The 20,587-nt window shown below is 50.3% G+C and overlaps 1 protein-coding gene across 1 annotated transcript in view; it reads left to right on the top strand.

Moving 5' to 3' along the window:
- Positions 1–2,087: 2,087 nt before the first annotated feature.
- The window catches only part of dmtn (dematin actin binding protein), a 37,329-nt gene continuing 18,829 nt past the window's right edge, over positions 2,088–20,587 (top strand). Inside the window, exons 1-2 of the mRNA XM_088909306.1 lie at positions 2,088–2,585; positions 19,892–19,952. The gene's annotated coding sequence lies outside the window, so the exon portion shown is untranslated. The remainder of the gene's footprint in view (positions 2,586–19,891; positions 19,953–20,587) is intronic.

Genomic DNA, 20,587 nt, shown 5'->3' with positions numbered 1-20,587 from the left:
GTAACTACAGTAACAGCTGGTGTGTTCAGGGGTTCAGTGTAACTACAGTAACAGCTGGTGTTGTTCAGGGTTCAGTGTAACTACAGTAACAGCTGGTGTTGTTCAGGGCTCAGTGTAACTACAGTAACAGCTGGTGTTGTTCAGGGTTCAGTGTAACTACAGTAACAGCTGGTGTGTTCAGGTTGCAGTGTAACTACAGTAACAGCTGGTGTTGTTCAGGTTGCAGTGTAACTACAGTAACAGCTGGTGTTGTTCAGGGTTCAGAGTAACTACAGTAACAGCTGGTGTTGTTCAGGGTTCAGTGTAACTACAGTAACAGCTGGTGTTGTTCAGGGTTCAGTGTAACTATAGTAACAGCTGGTGTTGTTCAGGGTTCAGTGTAACTACAGTAACAGCTGGTGTTGTTCAGGTTGCAGTGTAACTACAGTAACAGCTGGTGTTGTTCAGGGGTTCAATGTAACTACAGTAACAGCTGGTGTGTTCTGGGGTTCAGTGTAACTACAGTTACAGCTGGTGTTGTTCAGGGTTCAGTGTAACTACAGTAACAGCTGGTGTTGTTCAGGGTTCAGTGTAACTACAGTAACAGCTGGTGTGTTCAGGGGTTCAGTGTAACTACAGTAACAGCTGGTGTTGTTCAGGGTTCAGTGTAACTACAGTAACAGCTGGTGTTGTTCAGGTTGCAGTGTAACTACAGTAACAGCTGGTGTGTTCAGGGGTTCAGTGTAACTACAGTAACAGCTGGTGTTGTTCAGGTTGCAGTGTAACTACAGTAACAGCTGGTGTGTTCAGGGTGCAGTGTAACTACAGTAACAGCTGGTGTGTTCAGGGGTTCAGTGTAACTACAGTAACAGCTGGTGTTGTTCAGGTTGCAGTGTAACTACAGTAACAGCTGGTGTGTTCAGGGTGCAGTGTAACTACAGTAACAGCTGGTGTGTTCAGGTTGCAGTGTAACTACAGTAACAGCTGGTGTGTTCAGGGTTCAGTGTAACTACAGTAACAGCTGGTGTTGTGCCGATTTTGTTTTGCGCGCGCTGTCCCGTTGGAAGCGCCGAGGCGCGTGCCGGGAGGACCTGGTCTCACGCGCGCGGGGGACACAAAGGCGCGCGCGCAAAGCCAGTGCCACGCAGAAGCGCGCCGCGAGATGTCTATTTTGCTCCCAAGGATCGGCCCCCCGAGACATAACCCGATCTTGCTCTACAGCTTTCTTACGGTCTCTCGTAGCTCTTGCGAGCTGATTTAAAACATTCACGGGCGGGTGATTTTTTGCGGAAGAATTGGCGAAAAAAGGGCTTTTTTTTTTTTCTAGGACGTATCGCACAAAGATAGACAGCCGGGCCTTGCCTCCGACCTCGCTTTGCCCACGGTGAAGTGCGGGCGGGGCGTTGGGCGCATTAAAAGCCTGCTGTAATCGTAAAAACTCTAATCTCCTTAATGCCCAGAGCAGCCGGCTTCAGGTTCCACCGCGAGAGAGGTGGTTGCCCTGGCAACGGCTGCTAGGATGCCCGAGGAAATGGGCTGCTAATGGCAGCGTGTCACGTGTCAGACCGCAGACCCGGAGACGCGGAGGAGCGGAGAGCCATACCGGACAGCGTCCCGGCCGGGGCCAGCTCCTCCATCTCCCGCTAGTTCTGTTATCCCTTGCAAGGACAGGCTAGAGGTGACCTCTAGGTCTCTGTAGAAATGTCCCCCTTCTCTATAAAGACCTGTTTTTATAGACAGCTTTAGGTCATTTTCGTTAGGATCTCCACTGCTTTCAACACAGCTTATGAGACGCCCTGATTTCACACCATTTTAGAAGTTTATTTTTTTTAATCTCCCGTCTCGCTTGACTACATCTTCAGTGTTTATTTTTTTAAAACACACCGGGTTCCAGGTTCTTCCTGCATGGGCCGGCTCCTTGAGAGACACCAGACATTTTCGCCTTGACGCCTCTCGTGACGCCCCAGCGGCAATGAATCGCGTTAATTAATGTGCTCCCTGTTTGCTCCCTATTTCTGAGGCAACCACCTCAGGACCACCTGGGCGCAGTCGGGGGGTCGTCAGTGCATCGTGAAAAAATAGTATACCAGCGACGAAACCGTCGTCACGCATTCCAGAATGAAGGCAGGCCGGCGACAACCGGGCGTCGGAGACGCGCGGTGTGAGGTCCACGCCTTGCTCTGAACTCGACCTCACATTGTGCTGGCCTGCCCCGTAACCCCCACGGGCGAGGGACGAGGGTTTTGCTTTCGCGTTCGCTCGTCTGAAGCGAAATACTGCCATGTCATGTTTCCCGAGAACCCCACCCCTCCCCTCGCCGAGAATGGATCGAGCCAGATGTGCGCCAGGCAGCGGGAGCGGAGACGCGCACTGCCGCCGCCGGAGCAGAGCGGCGCAGCTCTCGGTGTGAACGGACCGGGAGGGAGGATCTGGCCTGTGGTTAAAAAACACAGACACACACGCACACACGCACACAGAAACTGAAAGTCCTGTCCTGGGGATAAATTCAAGTGAAGAGGAAAATTCAGCTTTCTGGGTTACTGAAGAAGGAGGAGGAGGAGACTCCAGCGCGTATGTGGGGAAGCCGCCGGCTGTAGGTGCGAAAGGTGAGCGTGAACGTCCCGTTATTTTACGGGTGATCTCCTCGACGTTTTAACCACAAGGCGAGCGGAGAGCGTGGAGCTCACGGGCGGTTCGGCGTGACGCTTCTGTGGGTAAGGGGCTTGCATGGGGACTATCGGTGTCAATTCGAAGGCATGTCTAGCGGTCATTTAGCTACACGGTCTCCTGCTTGGACGAGTAGTTTGTTTTTGTTTGAACGGGTGGACATAGGGCAGACGCGTGCGGATACCCTTACGAAAACAGCCCGTGTGTGTGTCCCGTGAGGGTGCTGTAGAGGTGTCCAGGGTCGCTGCTGAGACATGTAGAGAATTCCGACATGTCTGTAAGAGCCCTTGAGTGATTTCCGCTGGGTGGGGGTGCTCTGTCCTGCCACCAGAGACGGACGTACTGTACGCTCGCTCTTTTTTTTAATTTTCTTCCATTTCTTCTTCTGTCCCCCCTGTCATCCGTTTATCTGGCGGTGAGGGGGGGGGGGGGGTGGTGATTTACGTAACAGAAGCGAGAGCGATAGCGGGAGAGACGCAGGTGCCGAGCCGTCCAAGGGCAGCCCAGAGAAATCGGGATATTGTGTTTCCAGCGCGGAGCGGACGCGATCTCCTGGCCGTGTGCGCCTCGCTGTTGACAAGCGCGCTGGGCATGTGTCGTTGCCCTAACCGCTAGCTGTTAGCAGCGTCGTACAAGCGCCGGACGCTCGTCTTGTATCGTTAACGCCTGAGGTCAGATAAAAATACCTGTGCAAGTGTGCTACAGTTACGCGGGTGAGTGGAGGGCTGGTGCCGTGCGCTCTGGGGGAGATGAGGGGGGCAACGTCGGGACGGTGAATTCTTTGTGACAGCGGCCGCCTGCCTTTGTGTGGAAATTAGGCCGAGGTAGGGAGCTGCGTGGGGTCTTCTGTAACAACATCCGCACTTGTTTCTGCGACTTCGGGTTAAGCCATTTCGCTCTGCACGTCAACCTGTTACACGGTTTTAAGGGGATTTATTTTTTAAAGCATCCCAGCGTTGCTTTGAGCACATGGCCGGGATGTACACGTTGGTTACAAGCCGTGTTCCCGGGAAGGAGTACTCTGTTTCCCTGTCGGCTCCGGGGGTGCGGTGCCGCATCTTCTGTGTGTGGGATGAATATCCCAGGCAACCGGAGCGCCGTGTGGGCGGCCCGTGCGGTTCCACGGGCGCGCGCTCGGTCTGCCATGGTTACAGCTCCATCAGTAACCTCCCGAGCCACACACACGCCCCGAGAGAGAGAGAGAGAGAGGGGCTGCTGCCGCCTCCACGCGTGTCGGCGGCCACCGAGGACCGGGCCTCCGTGACGTCTCGCCTCTGACTGACTGCAGCTTCAAGTTTAGGCCTCTTGGACACAGTCCAAAGCTGGTCCGAGCTCCTGAAGAGAAGCCGTCCCCCCCCCAGAGTCCTGGGTAGAGGGAAGGAGGGGTACTGTCCACTCCCTAACCCGACCCACCGTGCTACGCCCCTCTCACCCACGCCGTTAGCTGAGGAAGCCTGTCCGCTCGGAGACCACCGTGCTGTGCCAGACCTACGTTGTGACTGCGGAGACGTCACAGCCTGTACCCGCGCCCCCACAAACACCGCAAGACGCACTCACTCCCTGTCACCACGGGGTATGGGAGAGAGGCCGCGTCTGGGTCCTGTTGGTCTTGCCCTGTGGGGTCTTAAGAACAGTCCCCAGGGGCTTGGCGAGGCACAGGAGCGCTGAAGACTGTAACTAAGGGTAGAGAGCTGTGCCTTCAGAGATCCTTCAAGAAACCGCCGCCGGGAGCCATATGAGCTGGAGGGACGTCTTCGAATCTGAAGCCCCTCTGCTGCACACAGAGGTGTGTGACTCTCGCTCAGGTACCCCCCTGTCCCGGCCTGAGGCCCACAGACCTGTTCTTTAGGGACCTGTTTATCCTGGATGCCACAGCACAGGGTCTGTAAGGGTCAAAGTATCAGCTTCAGTCACATGGCTGTGTAGCTTGTTCCATGCTCCCACCACTCCTTGGGCAAAGTCACGCCTCCTATTCTTGTTTTCAAATCCACTTCCACGTAGTTTCCGGGTTGTGTCCTCTTGTTCGTATTCCACTGTTCGAAGGGAGCCGGTGTGCTGGTTACTGCCGGTCTGCTGCATAACACGTCTGTCATGTTTACACGGCGTCCGAATGGAAAAAAAAAAGGGTTTTGTGGCGTCCGGCAAGTGGAAAAGTAGCCCAGACCAATTGGAAAAGCAAGACAGAAATGGAAAAGAAATCTTAAAAGATATTAATGCACCTAACTTACAGTTTTAGCTAAAGTCATTAACTCTGAAGTATTTATACCTCTAAGAATTGAAGCAGGGGCAACCCGAATGAGATGCCTGGCTCAAGAGTACACCAGCAGTGCCTCACCTCCGGTTTGAACCTGCAACCCTAAAGTTGCAGGCCTAGAAACCGGACCGCTGCTCTACACTGCTTGTGTTTGGGTACAAACAGGTTTTAAAATGTTGGTAAAAGCCAGTGGTGACATTAGCCAAGTAGCATGAAGAGCTTTCTGACACCAGTGTTATCCTACAGCAACAAAAGCAACAGGAAATTCTTCTGCAATGTCCAGCTTCCTTAGGGGAATTTTTCCAAGTTGGTGTCATGCTCCCAGAGTTCCTTTCTGGGTCCAAAAAGTCACATGTGCAGAAAACTGAAACAAAACTAAGGGAGACATACATTTAGGAATACTTGTCTTACATTGTTACTCCCAGGTAATACCCTGGTGTGTGTGTTTGTATTGGCATGTTGTACTATCAATGGGGAGACATCTCCCGAGTGGGACTGACTGTATTTCAGACTGAATGGCTTTCAAATCCAAAAATGTTAAAAAACGATCTGTTTTGGATCCGCTTTCACTCTACATGGAGTTTTATTTAATGGGAGAGCGAAATAGTCACCAAAAAGAGAATGAGGGTCAATGGGAGGTCAGCACAAAGACAGGAATACAAATGCAAGTGTGCTCGAGTGCATGTGTGTACATATATGAGCATGTGTGCAGGAGATGTGTGTGCATGTGAATGCATGTGTCCGTGCATGTACATGCCTGTGTGTACTTGTGCATATGATCGTGTATGCATATGCGTGTGTGCATGTATGTGCATGTGTGTATGTGTATGCGTGTGCACGTTGGTGTATGTGTGGATAGAGGTGGGTGTGAGTATGTCTGTGCATGTGTGCATGCATGTAGGTGTGCGCATATGTGTAGGTGGGCATGCATGTAGGTGTGTGCATGTGGGTAGGTGGGCATGCATGTAGGTGTGTGCATGTGGGTAGGTGTGCATATGTTTATGTGGAGGAGATAAATAGGAGGTTGGATGGAAGAGGCAGACGCCTACCTGTATGAGAGTTTGATTCCAAGAAAAAGACACCAATAGCTCCCAACGCCTCCTCTTCCCTGCTGTGTTTCACTACAGAGTCAGGCGTGGATCCCCGCAAGTGCATCTACACGACTTCTGTACTGGAGTGTTTAATGGCAATGGAGTACTGACTGCGTGGGTCGCTATTTAACACAACGATGAAATGAAATGATCCATACAGTATTCTGATTTGGGGCATGCGTCTGTGAAGTACTGAGGTTTTCCCTTCCAGCAAAAATATTGCAAGGAAAGAGATCAAAGTACTGTAGTGTTAATACTAAAAATGCACACATTTTCAATTCTTTACTTCACTATCAGCTGACACCTTCTTGAATTGCTGGGTATTTGATAATAACGTTTTGAAATCCCTTGTTGTTAAAGCTTTGTGGATTGTGGGAAGATCAAATTTGTGACCCTGTGGCACGATGTGGTGACCCTGTAGGTGTTAGAGCTCTCTCACATGGGAGTCAGATTTAAAAGGTGCTTCAGCAGCTCCAAAACTGCAGTAAAAACCCATCCAGTAACATATTCAAGCTTAGCTAAATGCAGCGTGTGTACCAACACAAAGAGAGAAGTCATACAGTGTGTGAAAAAGTAAGGCTTGAGATTTTAATGTTTAACATGTTTAGACATACTTGTCCTTCACCTCGTCCTCACCAAGTCCTAATAGTAGATACAAATAACCCCATTTGACAGACAACACAAAGATTCTACTTTGTCATTATTTATTCTTTAAAAATCAGCTAGCGTTCAATATCTTTGTGTGGAAAAAGGATAGAAAGTGTAACTCACTCCCTGCTAAAATCCACTTAAACCGTCAGCAGGTGTACTTATTTTGTAACCACACTACAGACTGGCCTCCTCCTGAGTGGGCTTCTGAAGAACTCAGCCTGTTAGCAGGGTGACACAAAATGAGGAAAGGAGATGAAGAAGCTGAGCCTCTCTCTTTCGATTAGAAGTTTGAGAGGAGTCATCAGGTACGAAGCGGACCAGAGCAGCAGTGTGGGTGGGCCGGGGGTTGTGTTAATCAGATGTTAGTGCGGCCCATGTAATTGAACTCATTTAGATTTTCTCTTTTGCAAAGTGTGTTCCAGTGGTGAGATAGTGGATTTCAGGATTTTCTGTGACATGGAGCACAGGGCTATAAAGTGCTCTTTGTGGAAGCTACCGCAGAGTCCTGTACATATATCCTTCCATCTAGTACAGGGTCATGGGGGAGCTGGAGCCAGTCCCAGCAAGCAGAGGTCACAAGGCAGGATACACCTGGACAGGACACTAGTCCATCACAGGGCACACAGACACAAACACACACACTCACACCAGGTCCAGTGTTCCAAGTTTACATGGGAGAACATGCACACTCCACACAGATAGCACCCCAGGTCTAGAGTTAAAACCAGACGCCCAGCTCTGCGAGGCAGCAAAGCTAACCTCTGTGCCATCATGCTGCCTGCTTCATTCATAATAAAAGAAAGATCTTCGGTATTGGCATTCTGTGAAATTTAACACCCAATTAAAAGCATAAGGACCAAAAAGGCAGACCGAGGGGAAGCACATTTGAGAAATAGATTAGGAGGTACTACTTTACACCAAGGGTTGTGGGTGGCTGGAACAAGCCGTCTAGCCATGCTATTGGTACTCCCATATTCTTCAAAGGTTGGATGATGTAAAATGAGTTAGATGGACTAAGTAGCTCCTTCTCATTTATGGAGAACATTTATGTAACCTTTATGGAAAGAGGCAACGTTTTGTGTTTGGTGGGATGACTGGCGAGAGACTGATACGAGCAAAGAAAATATTGCGTGTACTGTATGTGGAAGAGAAAAGGCATAAATAATTGTGAGTGAGAAGGGCAGGAGGGATTTTAATCGCATCTTGTTGGGAAGTCACACTCATCCCCCTGCCCACACCAGTTCAGACGCCCTCCTGCTCCCCTCAGACAACAGCAGGTCCTCTGCTCTTTCTGCCTAGATCCCTGTGTCGGCCTGTGGATCCACTCGCTAGTCAAGGATATAGCCTCTCAGTCCAGGTAAACCGGTGGTTCACCTGGTGCCTCCGCACAGGGATTCATGGTTTTTTTTTTGAAAACCAGTCAGTCTTCGGACGGGCTCTGTGTCTCGGCCTGGCCCTGATAATATCCGAGCTCTTGCATCTTGCATCACGCTCCTGTGTCTGTGCTGGTGCCAGGGCTCGGAGACAGGAGAGACTGCTGGCAGCCTGGCAGGGGCTCAGACTCCCATATCCCAAATTGCTTCGCCTCAGACGCAATTTAATTATCCGCCGTCTCATCAAGCAAACAAAACATAAACTTGTCTGCGTCATCCGATTCAGTACATTTCTCTTTATTTTATGCAAAAGGTGAGGTATGAGAGGAATCCAAGCCTGCAGTCTCTTGAAGGATCTCATAGGGGTTGTGTTTAGGAGCTAAAGTAAAATCCTTCAGTGACTTTAAATCCATCCATCCGTTTTCTCACTACCTACCAGTCCAGGATCGCTGGGAAACCAGAGCCTATCCCAGCAAGCAACAGGTAGCAGAAAGGCAGAGTACACCCTGGACAGGACGCCAGTCCATCGCAGGACACACACACAGACACCAGGGTCAGTTTTCCCAGAAGCCAACTAATCTAGCAGTATGTGTTTGGATCGTTGTAGCAATCCCATGTGAACTTGAGGAGAACATACAGACTCCACACAGACAGCACCCCAGGTCAGGAATTGAACCCAGGGCCCCAGCCCTGACCACTGCGCTACTGTGCTGCCCTGAATGCAAATAAAACTTGTCTAATTAGACTGCTTGTGTACGTCCAGTGTCTCCGCAGGTTTTGTGGTATTGCTCTTTGTGTCAATATGTGCACATTCATTGAATGTATTGAATTATTATAAGAGAAGTGTTCCTATAATAGCAATTTTGTAATTGCACAGTGTTTGTTTTGTTCAACCTGTAAAAGGCTGAACACATTTTCTGTGAATGCTTTCATGTTCCGTTAAGGAACCCTGTAATGCAGGACCGTACTTCGCGGTGGGTACCGTACATCTGCATATTCATCATCTGAAAAAAATGTTGCTGCTATTGATAGGAAAAAAATAATGTTCTGCAATATTTATCCCTTTTAGAAATGTACAGTTTAACGCAACTAATTTGACAATCCACCCACAGATAGTATTCTTACACGACTGTAACATTACTGCGTTCACCGTAAATATTCCTTGATTGACAACACAGCCTTGCTCACGATTGCTGGGTTCGTTATGAACTTGAAACTCCAAATCGGATTCAGGCAATTTCCTCAGCTTTAAGTGCCTGCTGATCATCACTTGCCCACAATGCTGTGCTCATGCGGAAGTTCTGTGGATCAGAACGTGCTGCTGTGTTAATTATAACGTCAAGTGACATTGTGATAAAATACTCGCTTTTAATGCACAAAATGTAGAAAGCCATTATCTTGTCACAAACCCTGGTTTTCAGTGTTATGTTTTGTATCCAGCTGCAGGGCTGGAGTATTTTACTTCTTTTTTAAATCTTTTAATCATTTAAAATCTCATCTGAGGCATTTTAGAGACTTCTGGGCACAGAAGGTCTAGCATTAGTCATCACATACTTCCAAAATACTCCCTCTTTCGTGTTTAAAATGCAGATATGGTTTTCCAACCTTCTAAAGATCTGCAAATGAATGAAAACTGTCTTCCATATTATGCATTTTGTTTTTTCATATAATATGTTTTCGAACTTTACAGTAACTGTTGTTCTGTCACAGGCAGGGCATTGTATTACAGCCACATACTGTACCTGCAGAGGGACAGGCTGATTGTCCCTTTATGGTTGTGAGTGTGACTGCTTTAGGGTTGTGCATTGACACCTGTTGTCACGAAGCGTCTTTCACGACCCTGTGCAGACAGCACAATCCGGAAGGGAGTGAGAAAACATGGGGAAAAAGACTAGGATAGGGGCTGGAAGAATAACAGGGGGTGTGTCCAAGGTGCACTGGTGCTCGGGGGGGGGGGTGTCCAGGGCAAACAAGTCCAAGGGAGTCCGTTAGAATATCCCGGGAAAACCAATGTCCAAAGCCGGGTGATCCATCCTGACACAGACAAACGAAGTTAAAGGCCGGAGCGAAGGATCGGGGGAATAAAAGGGGGGTTTCGAGACCAGACGCTCCCAGTCCCGGACCCAGAAGGTCAGGACGCCATTGTGAAGCCTATGGACTCGTGGGTAGGCGGGCTTCCGGGCGTCCATCTTCCAGAGCTGAGCCCAGATTGGCAGGAACGTCTGGCTTTTATAGGACGGGGGCTGGAACCGGAGGCAGGTGCAGGGGATAAATAATAAACTAGGAAGGGCTGGAGCGTTCTTAAGAGGAGGGGTTTACGATCGTGACACCTGTGAGGCACAGAGAGGCCTGCTGGGGAATACTGTGCCTTTCAGCCATTCCGGTAGTACTGCCTGCAGCAGTTCGCACAATCAGTCTTCTGCAGTGTGGGGGGCACTTCTCTGCGTAGGGGCTGCTTCTGAGCACGAAGCACCGTTTCAAGGCAGAGCGGAGGTGGGGAGCTGGTGGTCGAGTCCTGTGTCATCATGTGAGTCATGCTGCCCCCTGGCAGTGGCCTCCTCCGTGCTCAGAGGGATGAAGAGGCCTGGGTGGGTTGGGATAGACTGCCTCTGAGGTCTTGCGCACGGTGGTGTGAATGCTGGAGCACGGGAGTCCAGTCCTGGTCCTGGAGGGACTAGGGTTATGTTTTCCTGCCTTATCAGATGCATTACAATAGCATATGAGGGGAGGGGAATGGGCACAGGGTCTGTGAGGGGAGGGGAGCACAGGGTCTATGAGGGGAGGGGAATAAGCAGAGGGTCTACAAGGGTAGGGGGAACACAGGGTCTATGAGGATAGGGGGAACACAGGGTCTATGAGGGTAGGGGGAACACAGGGTCTATGAGGAGGAGGAGCACAGGTTCTATGAGGGGAGGTGAAGTGGGCACAGGGTCTATGAGGGGAGGGGGAGCTTTAGCTGTGAGGTCACTGTTTTACATGCAGGTAAAGTCCCAGCACACGGCAGGGGTCGATGGCAGCTGTTGTTCTGGAAGGTAAAAACACTGCCAGGGTCTTTATTTAAAATAGCATAGAATCTTGGACACTGCGTTATAGAAAGGATGTAGTGCTCTGGAATCAGTCTGGAGAGGAGCAACCAGATACACTCTGGGGTTTCAGGGAATGTCCGACAGTGACAGGCTGAAGAAACCGAACCTCTGTAGACTTGAACAGAAAAGATTACGTCACAGCGGGACCTGATACAAGTATTCAGATTCTCAGAGGCTTCGACAAAGTCGCATTTCTTCAGAATGAAAAGTGAAACACGAACCAGAAGACACAGGTGGAAAACTGGGGAAAAGTGCATTTAAAACTGAGATCTGGAGGCGCTACTTTACAAGAAGGGTTGTGGGAGTCTGTAGCAAGCGGTTTCGCCAGGTGGTTGAAGCCGATACGCTGGCTTCTTTCAAGAAAGGGCTGAAATCAATTCATTACAAGCTACCAGGCAGGCCAGACGGGCCAAGCGGCCTCCTCTGATGTGTTTGAAGCTGTGGTGTATTTATATTTTTGTAAGTGCTGAAGATGAATGGAAAGAGACTGGAGCCCTGAAAGGTGCAGCACCAGACGGATGTGATGCCTGAAGCGGGGGCCAGACACGTTCTCTTCATCTTTATCAGTCCTGTCAGCACGGACAGCTCCGCAGAGCCCTGCTGGGAGGCAGGAGGGTGGCAGGAGCCTCTTCCCTCGGCATTGACTCATCTGCTAATTGGAGCACAGTTCCACCGTTTAATGTTTCACCACAGACTCAAGGGGACTGAAGGAGTTTTGTCAGGATGCTTTCTGATGGCTGCTAACTAAATGTTGGTTCTAGGGATCCATCAGACTGTACCACAGGGGTCTTTGCATGTTTCTCACAAATGCCCCTGAGTATGGGGGATAGGATATTTAATTCATATTGGCCATTTCCCTGTCTATAATGTAGCAACTTATTTTCACAGAACTAGTTCAGTGCCAAACCTTTTCCTCCTGTTTTTAGAACACTGTTCTGCAGACGCTGAGGTGTCGCCATCGTCTGCTATGATTTACTGCTTTTTTTCTAAGTCACTGCTGACTCAGAATAGATCCTTAGATTTTTACCCTGTCCTTTCCTATCTAGCGTGTGCGGGCAAGATAGAAAGAAAGACATTTTTTCTTCCCCTGCTTTTTGTGTGCTCTCCTGTCAAAGGCAGGTGGAGATCACCTGAGTTGAGCCCCCTCCCCATTCCTTGTGGGTCGAGCTCATTGCTTGAATTTTTCTCATCTAAAGTTGATGCGGCAAAAGTGCTGAACTGAATACTGCCGGCTCCTTGATGGAGAGATAAATACTGCTGGCTCCACTGAGAAAAGACGGCGAAGGGCCGGAGAGAGAAAGCGATCTTAAGAGTGGTTTCCACTCTTAATGAGGCTCCTCGTGCTGCACGCTGCGGCTGTGTCTCCCAGCCCCGTGAGGCCCGGAGAGTTTGATCAGGGAGCAGACCGGGGCCTGCCTGGCGATCACGGACAGCTGTTCGGTAACACGCCAGCACAGCCCGTGCGGCACACCCAGATGCAGTGCCAAACAGCAGGGCAGGCAGAACCAGCCCATGGGGAGGCATGACGGGCAAGCAGCGCAGGCTGAGATCGCTGCCCCATGGAGGACATTAAGATAACACTATTCCACGTTTCAGTAGTCCAGTTGGATCCTAATAAATGCAAGTGAGAGGAGCCATGCAGGGTGTGCTTTTGGCGTAGCTGGCCTGGATGGAGGAATGGGGCCCTGCTTCACAGGCCCTAGAGCTGTAGATGGGGTGGCAGGACAGGGTACAAGGAAAAGGCACTACTGGAACTTCCAGGTGCGAGGCTGACTGGATATTCCTTGGTGAGATCAAGATCAACCCTTCCTGCCAAAATTTCATTCTATCTTCATTAGGAATCTGTGTGACCTCAAATGTCACCTCGCTCTGTGTCTCTAGGGTGGCTGGGTCAGCGCCAGGTGGCTCAGCTTGTACAAAATGTTGTGCAGCCTTCATGCAGCGAAGTGAGCAGACGGTTGTTGAACAGGGGCAGTCTGAATCAGGAGCGGGGTATGGGAATGCCTTCTCTTATCTCCCGCGCGGCGCGGCGGTCTGGGGGCCGGGTGGGGCTGCGGCGCTGTGGTTGGGCCGCTCTTATCTGGGGCCGCAGCCTCTCCGGGGAGCAGCAGCCGAGCCGAGGTGATGAATCTGCCGCGGGTAGCCAGGGGACAGGTGGGGCGAGCGTTGCCACGGCGACGGCGGGGGCGGGCTCTGGGCGGCGGCCTGCTCTGCTGTGCCGAGATAAGTGTGTTCTGTTCAGGGCTGGGGGGGGGTGGGGAGGGGGAGGAGCTTAGGATTTCCTTGTCAGCACCAGAAGGTCATCGTCATGGAAACCAATGCGTATCATTAAGAATTGTTTTTTTCCACTATCTCATTTTGCCTTTTTTTCTGTTTTGTCTAATTATTTTTTCCTCATTGTGAGCGAGTGTGCTCTTCTGCTGCTCTAGGGACGGGTCTTGGAGGTGAAGTGAGACATTTGTTTCATTTCGTTTGGTTGTTTATTTTTGGTCAGGCCAGCGTGCGTTTTGGAAGTGGGAAGCTTCTTCTGTTTTCCGAGTTTTGTTTTGTAACTTTTGTGGTGCCAGTGACGAAGTGTTTAAGTGTTTCCCAGTACATTTTCGCAGTCTCCTCTGGGTTGTCTTGATAGAGCTCGGTCGGCCCCGTGTGACGGCTCTGATAAGCTGCGCTGGCTCGGTGTTTTTGTGGTTTGGAGAGGAGAGCAGTCTGCTGGGGCCAGTTTCCAGAGCCTCACGGCCCTCTTGAAGAGCTCCAGACAGCGCGCTTGCTTTATCGGACATTTACCAGCTAGAAAAATCCTGCTTTTGTTGCTTTCGCTGCTCTTTCCCCTCCTTTATCCTGGCCTGTGATGTGTTAGAGCCCCAGTAACCACAGAGGTCGTTTCAGCTTTTGATTCCAATTCGGCATCACTGAGCAGCCGGAGCCAGTCCCAGCAAGCAACAGGCACAAGGCAGGGTACACCCTGGAGGGGACGCCAGTCCATCGCAGGGCACACACACAGACACTGACACAGACGTGCACTCACACAAGGGCCAGTTTTCCCAGAAACCAATTAACCCACCAGCTTGTCTTTGGACTGTGGGAGGAACACAGGGAGAACATACAAACTCCAAACAGATAGCACCCCAATAATTGAACCCAGGGCCCCACTGCGCCACCTTGCCTACCACGGCTGGGCATTCCTCCCTTGGGTGAGAGTCACCCCCAGGTATTCCCACCATCATGACCAGTCAGCACGAGCTCGTGGGGGTGAGCGCGGGGGCTCGGGGGGACTGGGGACAGCAGTATGAAATCTCGAGAACAACTGCATGTGTCTTGCTGGTTTCTCTTTCTTGCCTGTTTGTTTTCGGTGCTCGCTGGAGGATGAGGAAAACAGCCAAGGCCAGGGTCCTGGTGGGGTCCAGGCAGGCTCTCGGAGAGCCTGGTGGAAAACGCCTGCGACTGTGCGAGTCAGCCTGGCAGGAAGAAATTAACCCAGTCGCTGTTGTTTGTGATGGTGCACATTGGAGACGTTGTCTTGCAGGCAGGGATGAGCTGTCAGAGAGGTGCAGACGTAGTTGTGTGTTCTGAGTCCCTGGCACAGAGCAGTAGGGTTGCTAACCAATTAACCGATTTTACGGGATTCTTGCACAAAAGCTCCCTGGAAATTGCCACCCAGAATGCGAATTGCCCGGTCGTTAGCATTTGTTGTTGTAGAGAAAAGTCAGCAGAAACGCTGCTGGCCCAAGCAGGGGGAGACAACATCAGACACAAAACCACCCCTCTGCCAATAAATCTGTGCAATGTGCTGCTATAGAGCAAAGACAAAGGAGAGCTTAACGTGGGCACACTTTAATCCCTGGCTCGCTGTCCGGGAGCCCTTCTGAAAAGGCAACAAGCTCACAGAGATGGGCGCGCGCACAGACCACTGCTCACGGCCACATATTTCTGGTCTCTGACGGAAAGAGAAAAGAAATCGATCTCAAGTCCTCCAGGGGCTCGGCGGTGTGCCTGCAGGCTGGAGCTCAGTGCAGAGTCTTGAGCAGGCCTTCTGTAGACTTCAATGTTGTCATACCGACATCAGGGAGGTTTCTAGAGGGCATTCGATCAGATGGGTTCGCCTAGGCCCTTTCCTAATATAAGAACAGCAGAGAACTTACAGACGGAAGGAGGCCTTTCAGAACACCTGGTCTGTTTGGTGCTTGGTAGCTAAGGGATCCCAGGATCTCTTCCAGCTGTTTCTGAAAAGAAACTTAAGTATCAGTTTTAACAATGAGTCTGAGTAGCTTGATCCAGACTCCCACAACCCTTTGTGTAAACAAAGTGAAAAGTGTGCAGATCTGAAAAGGATTTGTTTTTGGAGGGGTTTGTTGAAGGATTTCAGAATGCCTGTTTTGGGATATAGATAAACATCTTCACAGTCTAAAGTGTGCTCTTCTAAAGGAGCTCAGATGATGCATCAGGCAGGAGTCAGCAGGTACGCAGATGAATGAAGAGAACTGGTGGCACAGCCCGGCGTCAGTGTGCACATTTGCAGCTGCAGTCTTGATTCTGACGCAGGCTCTCTCGCACACCTCCACTGGTGCTCTCCACTCTTGTAGGGGAATTGAATCTGAGGCTGTGAGTTGGCAGAGGTATCTGTTTGTGTCCCATGGGATTAGAGTGTGTTCATCCACTAGTTCAGGGATTCTTGGTTCTATCCGGGAAGCAAACTCGTTCCATGAAGTCAACAGCTTAGGCTCTAGGCAGCCCGCTGAGTTCATTTAACATGCTAACGCTGATATTACAAATGGCTTCCATGCACATGTCCTGCAGGGATGACTGCTGGGTAAACTGCACAGGCTGAGAGTCTGTGCTCCTTTTCCTCTGTGGGTTTCAGTGCATTAGAGAGAGGTTTTACAGGATGAGTTCACTCGCAGTCTGTGATCTCCTCAATTAGTTGAATTTGCCCTCCCATCTGCACTGTACAAGATATTTTAAGCCGGCCTGTGGATCTGATGGTTTTTTTTTCTGTAACTGAGAAAATCTTTGCACAAATTCCAAATTCCTGAAGGAGCTGGACAGATGGTCCTGGAATAGGCATCGTCCTGCCAGCCCTTTTGGAACTGAAAGTCAAGAACACAAGAAATGGGAGAAAACCTTCCTGTGCTGAGCTTTTATTTTTTCATTCTGACACGAGTTCCGTTTCTGACTCTGTTTTTTATTCTTCTGTCAGTGTGGGGAAATAAGGTCATTGGAAGGTCACACCTCTCTTTTCTCCTTGTTGGCTCCCAGCTATTGATTAAAGTGTGAATTTCAAACAGTCTGACCTGTACTGCTGACTGTCTTACTGTACCACTTACTGTCTTACTGTGGTCACTGCTTGCACCCCTGACACTGCTAGCCAAGTGTCGAGGTGTGATTGTGCGTTAGTGCTCTGTCTGTCAGCTGTGTTGTGCAAAAACCCAGTTTAGAACACAATGGGAAAAAAATGGAAACACAATGGAAAAAAAAGTTTTGCACATTGCCTGTTGTGTTTTGCACACTGTCTGTTGTCTCTGTTCTTATGCAATTGTATTGTTGTTGGGTTTTTTTTGTACTTCTTACCGTCTAAGAGCTAGCTAAATAGCATTTCGTTATACCATATACCTGTATATGAGTATAATGAGAATAAACTTGAACTTGAACTTGAAAATAGGAGCGAATACATCTCCAGGCATCTCCCACCACCATGAAAGACTGCTTTCCAGTCCGCATGGAAGTCTCCGTCTGTGCACTGCTCCCATTCTGAATTTTCTTACAAGGAGAAAACTTTCTCGAAGTGCCTGGGAGGAAGAGTGACAGCGCGGGTCGGAAACAGGAACATTCCAGAGGTGGTGTGTTTCTTCGTATGGCGGAGTAATCCGTCACAGATCGTCACTTCGGCGCGCGGGGAGTTACGCGATCTCCTGGCCCACAAGCCTTTGTGCTATTTCTGACGCTTTGAACAGGGGGAGGGTGATTATACTGCTACCAAAACACGGCTAGAAATAACGCAATTATAATCCTGAATCCTTTACATAACTGGCAATGTGAAAAAGAGTGTGCATCTGAAATGTTGCAGGACTGGGGGATTGAATGTATTTGCAGTTAATTTTAGTATACGTGTAGATTGGATTGCGGTCATTATAATCATGCCAAGTAATTGATGAACTGTTATGACTGCACCCTTGACGTGATCCCTCGGAAAAGAGGGATCAGCTGGAAATTGATCTATTCTGCAGATCAATTCCTTTGAATTAAACCTGAGCAAGTCCGTTTAACGGGTCGGATGCTGGGCGCTATTTCATTTGAGAAGAGAGGGGGGTGCGCTTAAACGTTTTGAGCTCTTTGCAAAGGGGGGCTGTGTCTGAAAACTGCCGAAAGTGGTTTTTCCACTGTTTGTGTCTGATTTGCAGGCAGCACTGAGCCTCTCAGGTTTATATTGCTAAGCAAATCTGAAGTGCAGCTCATGGATTACGGTCTTAGGCTTCAAACAGGCTTTGAATTCCGTGACTCAGACGTTGGGAAGCATTTGGCCTGTTTTTTCTCCTTGGGTGTGAGATCCAGAGCCTTCTCTTTTTACAGCTTTTCACCCGGTGTGTTTATTCCTGGGAGCTGGTATTTAGAGATTAAAGCTATTTGCATACGCTTGCCTCCATCGCGGTGTGCTGTGCACCTTGACATCCATTCCATTTTTCTTAACTCTTCGTTCTGTCCTGTCAGAAATTCGCTACAATCTGACAGCAGCGCACTTTTGCCAGTTTAACAGTAGTTGATTGATCCCTGTATCCCATCCATTTCTTGAAGAAAGCGAGGGTAGCATGGCTTCAGCAGCGTGGCTGGGTAGCTTGTTCCACATTCCCACAACCCTTTGCGTAAAGATATGCCTCCTGTTGTCAGTTTTAAATGCCCATCCGCATAGATTCCACCTTTGTTCGTGTTCGCGTTTCATTGTTGACTCTGAAGAGGACTACTGGGTTGACTCTGTCAAAACCCCCAAGGATTCAGCATAACTCCATCAGATCCTCTCGTACCCTTCTCTGTTCAGGACTAAGACCTGGGAAGTATCCGGCTGCTGTGTGGAAACCAAGCTGCGTAGGCAACACCCTGTTTCACCCTGTCGTCCTTCTGTACAGGGAAGAAGTGCTCATAGGAAGTAGCGTCGCTAGTCAGAGAATTAGGAGATTTAGTGTGAAGGAAACTGTAGGAAGTGAAGCAGCCTGTGTGCTCCATGTTTATAGAGCGCCAGTGCCATTAGGAAGGTGTTTCACAGCTCTGGGGGTGAAGAACAGTAAGAGTTACACAAGGCTGGAAAGGAGCAGGTAGAGGTTTATTCCACGCTGAAAGGAAAAGAGACACAACGTTCTGGCTGTGGAGCCTTCTTCAGGTTCACAGTTCACACCCGGGGAGGGTGAGGAAGAGGGGGTCAGTGGGGGGGGGGGTGAGAAAGAGGGGATCAGTGGAGAGGTAATTGTAGACGATGAACTGTTGCAGGGTAGAAGTCCAGTGTCATTTATCAGAACGGGGGGGCGGCAGAAAGGGATAATTAGTTGTCATGGTTACCCAGGGCAGCATGCAAGCCGCCTATAGCTTAACAGCACTCATCAGGGAGTGAGTGAGCCTTCTGTTCTCCAGTCTGGCCTGTACTGTGGCCTCACTGCCTTTAACCTGGGAAGGCAGAGGGGCAGGGGCTCTGAAAGTGGGGTTCTGGAAGTCAGACCCATCCCGCCCCGCCCCCCCCCGCCATCGTCACACCCTCTCTCCAGGCCAGAAGGTCAAGGCACCTTCTCACACATGAGAAGCGCAGGGGGAGCGCAGGTGAGGCAGGCCAGCGTCACTCCTTCACCAGACAGCACCGTGCTCTCGTCTCGGTCTCCAGGCGGGGGGGCTTCTCCTCTCAGCGCCGGCCCGAGCCGAGGAGCCCGGGATCCTCACCGTTCGGATGGGAAGGACGTGGCTGCGGGAAGGGGCCTGAGACCGGGGGAGCTCGGGCAGATGAGCTTCTGCCCCACGGAGACACAGCTCGCACCAGTTAGTGGCAAGACCTGGACATCTTAGCGTGTATCAACACATGGGGATCTGTAACGTATGTGCCTGTGGTTTTTCTAGTTGTTGCATAAGTTCGGTGAAGGGGTACAGTACTTGAAATGAGAGTCCACCTGGCGTCACTTGGGGGTGATAAAGTCGCACGGTACAAGCCTTTCCTCTACCCCAGAGCTAGGACACGGGCACGTTCTGCTGAAAATCACCGTCCAGGAACATCATCCCACTTCCAGCCTTCCACAGAAAAATCACCCATGACTGTACAGGAAAATCATGTAGCCTCCATGACTATATGGGAAAAGCCTCCATGACTATCTTAATTCCACGATTGCACAAGAAAATCATCCTGCTTCCATGATAGTGCAGGAAATCATATTACTTCCATGATTGTTAGCAGCGAATTGATCCTAGGATCTGATCCAGCTGTTTCTTGACAGAATATCAGCTTCTACTACATGCTTGGGTAACTCATTCCACACTCCTACAACCCTTTGTGTAAAGAATCGTCTCCTGTTTTAGGTTTTAAATACTCTTTCCTGAGTGGGGGTAGGCAGTGGGTGACTATAGCATTGATGGTTGTAGCAAAGAAGTGCCCATGTGTAGAAAACTCTGTACACAAACAGACAAACAGTGAAGATCGGACACCTTTCCCTAGGAGAAGGGAAAAATGGAAAGTTCTTGCACACCTCAAACAATCCAGACGCCTTTTTGTAAGTGAATAAAGTATGAAAATGGTTGTTGATTCTATTTCATGCTCTCTTTTTTCAGAACTGAGTCTGAGGGCTGAGCGACCTCAATCTGACTGACATGACCCATCTGGAAGTCTCAGGTATGAGCACGGGGGTACAGACCCCCCCCCCATGATAGTGAGACGGTAACAGTTCAAGAGCTAGACTCAAGTGCTGGGCTCCAAGGACAAGAGGGGAGTCATTCCCAGATGGAAAGAGAGATGCGCACAGACGTCAAGCAGTTTGGGTGCACAAGAAGGTCCTGTTTGTGGTGTGAAATACAGGCCCCGAGCCTGGGTTTCTCAAGGGACCTTCTTGGTTTTGGTGTTGTGGCTTTGTTTGCCATCAACAAAATTTCCTGGTGCGAGCCGCAGCGGGGGGGGGGGGGCGTGGCGTCTGTCCTGCGCGATAACCTCTCTGTCATGCAGGCTGGCAGCGCAGGGGGTGCCCGGGCCTTCCCGTCCCAGCCTGTCTCCAGACCCGCTGGCCGGTTTGCTCTCCCTACAGACCGCGTGTCCTGACCCGGTCTCGGCTGGAGCTCTGCATGCATCGGGGGGAGATGGTAGCATAGCCATCACCCCAGAAAGGAGAATCAGAAGTCACTGACGTCTTGAGGCTCTTAGTGGGACCAGTAGAGCCGCCTTTGGCTTGGGCAGGAGCTGGTACTTGAGCTGGACTGGGCAGCCCTGGGGGGATGGTCAGATTACACCCAGCGCCTGCGGAGGGAGTGCCGGGA

Source organism: Atractosteus spatula, chromosome 2 (genome assembly GCF_055471065.1).
Source record: "Atractosteus spatula isolate fAtrSpa1 chromosome 2, fAtrSpa1.hap1, whole genome shotgun sequence".
NCBI lineage: Eukaryota > Metazoa > Chordata > Actinopteri > Semionotiformes > Lepisosteidae > Atractosteus > Atractosteus spatula.
This window is presented reverse-complemented; position numbering and strand designations above follow the sequence as displayed.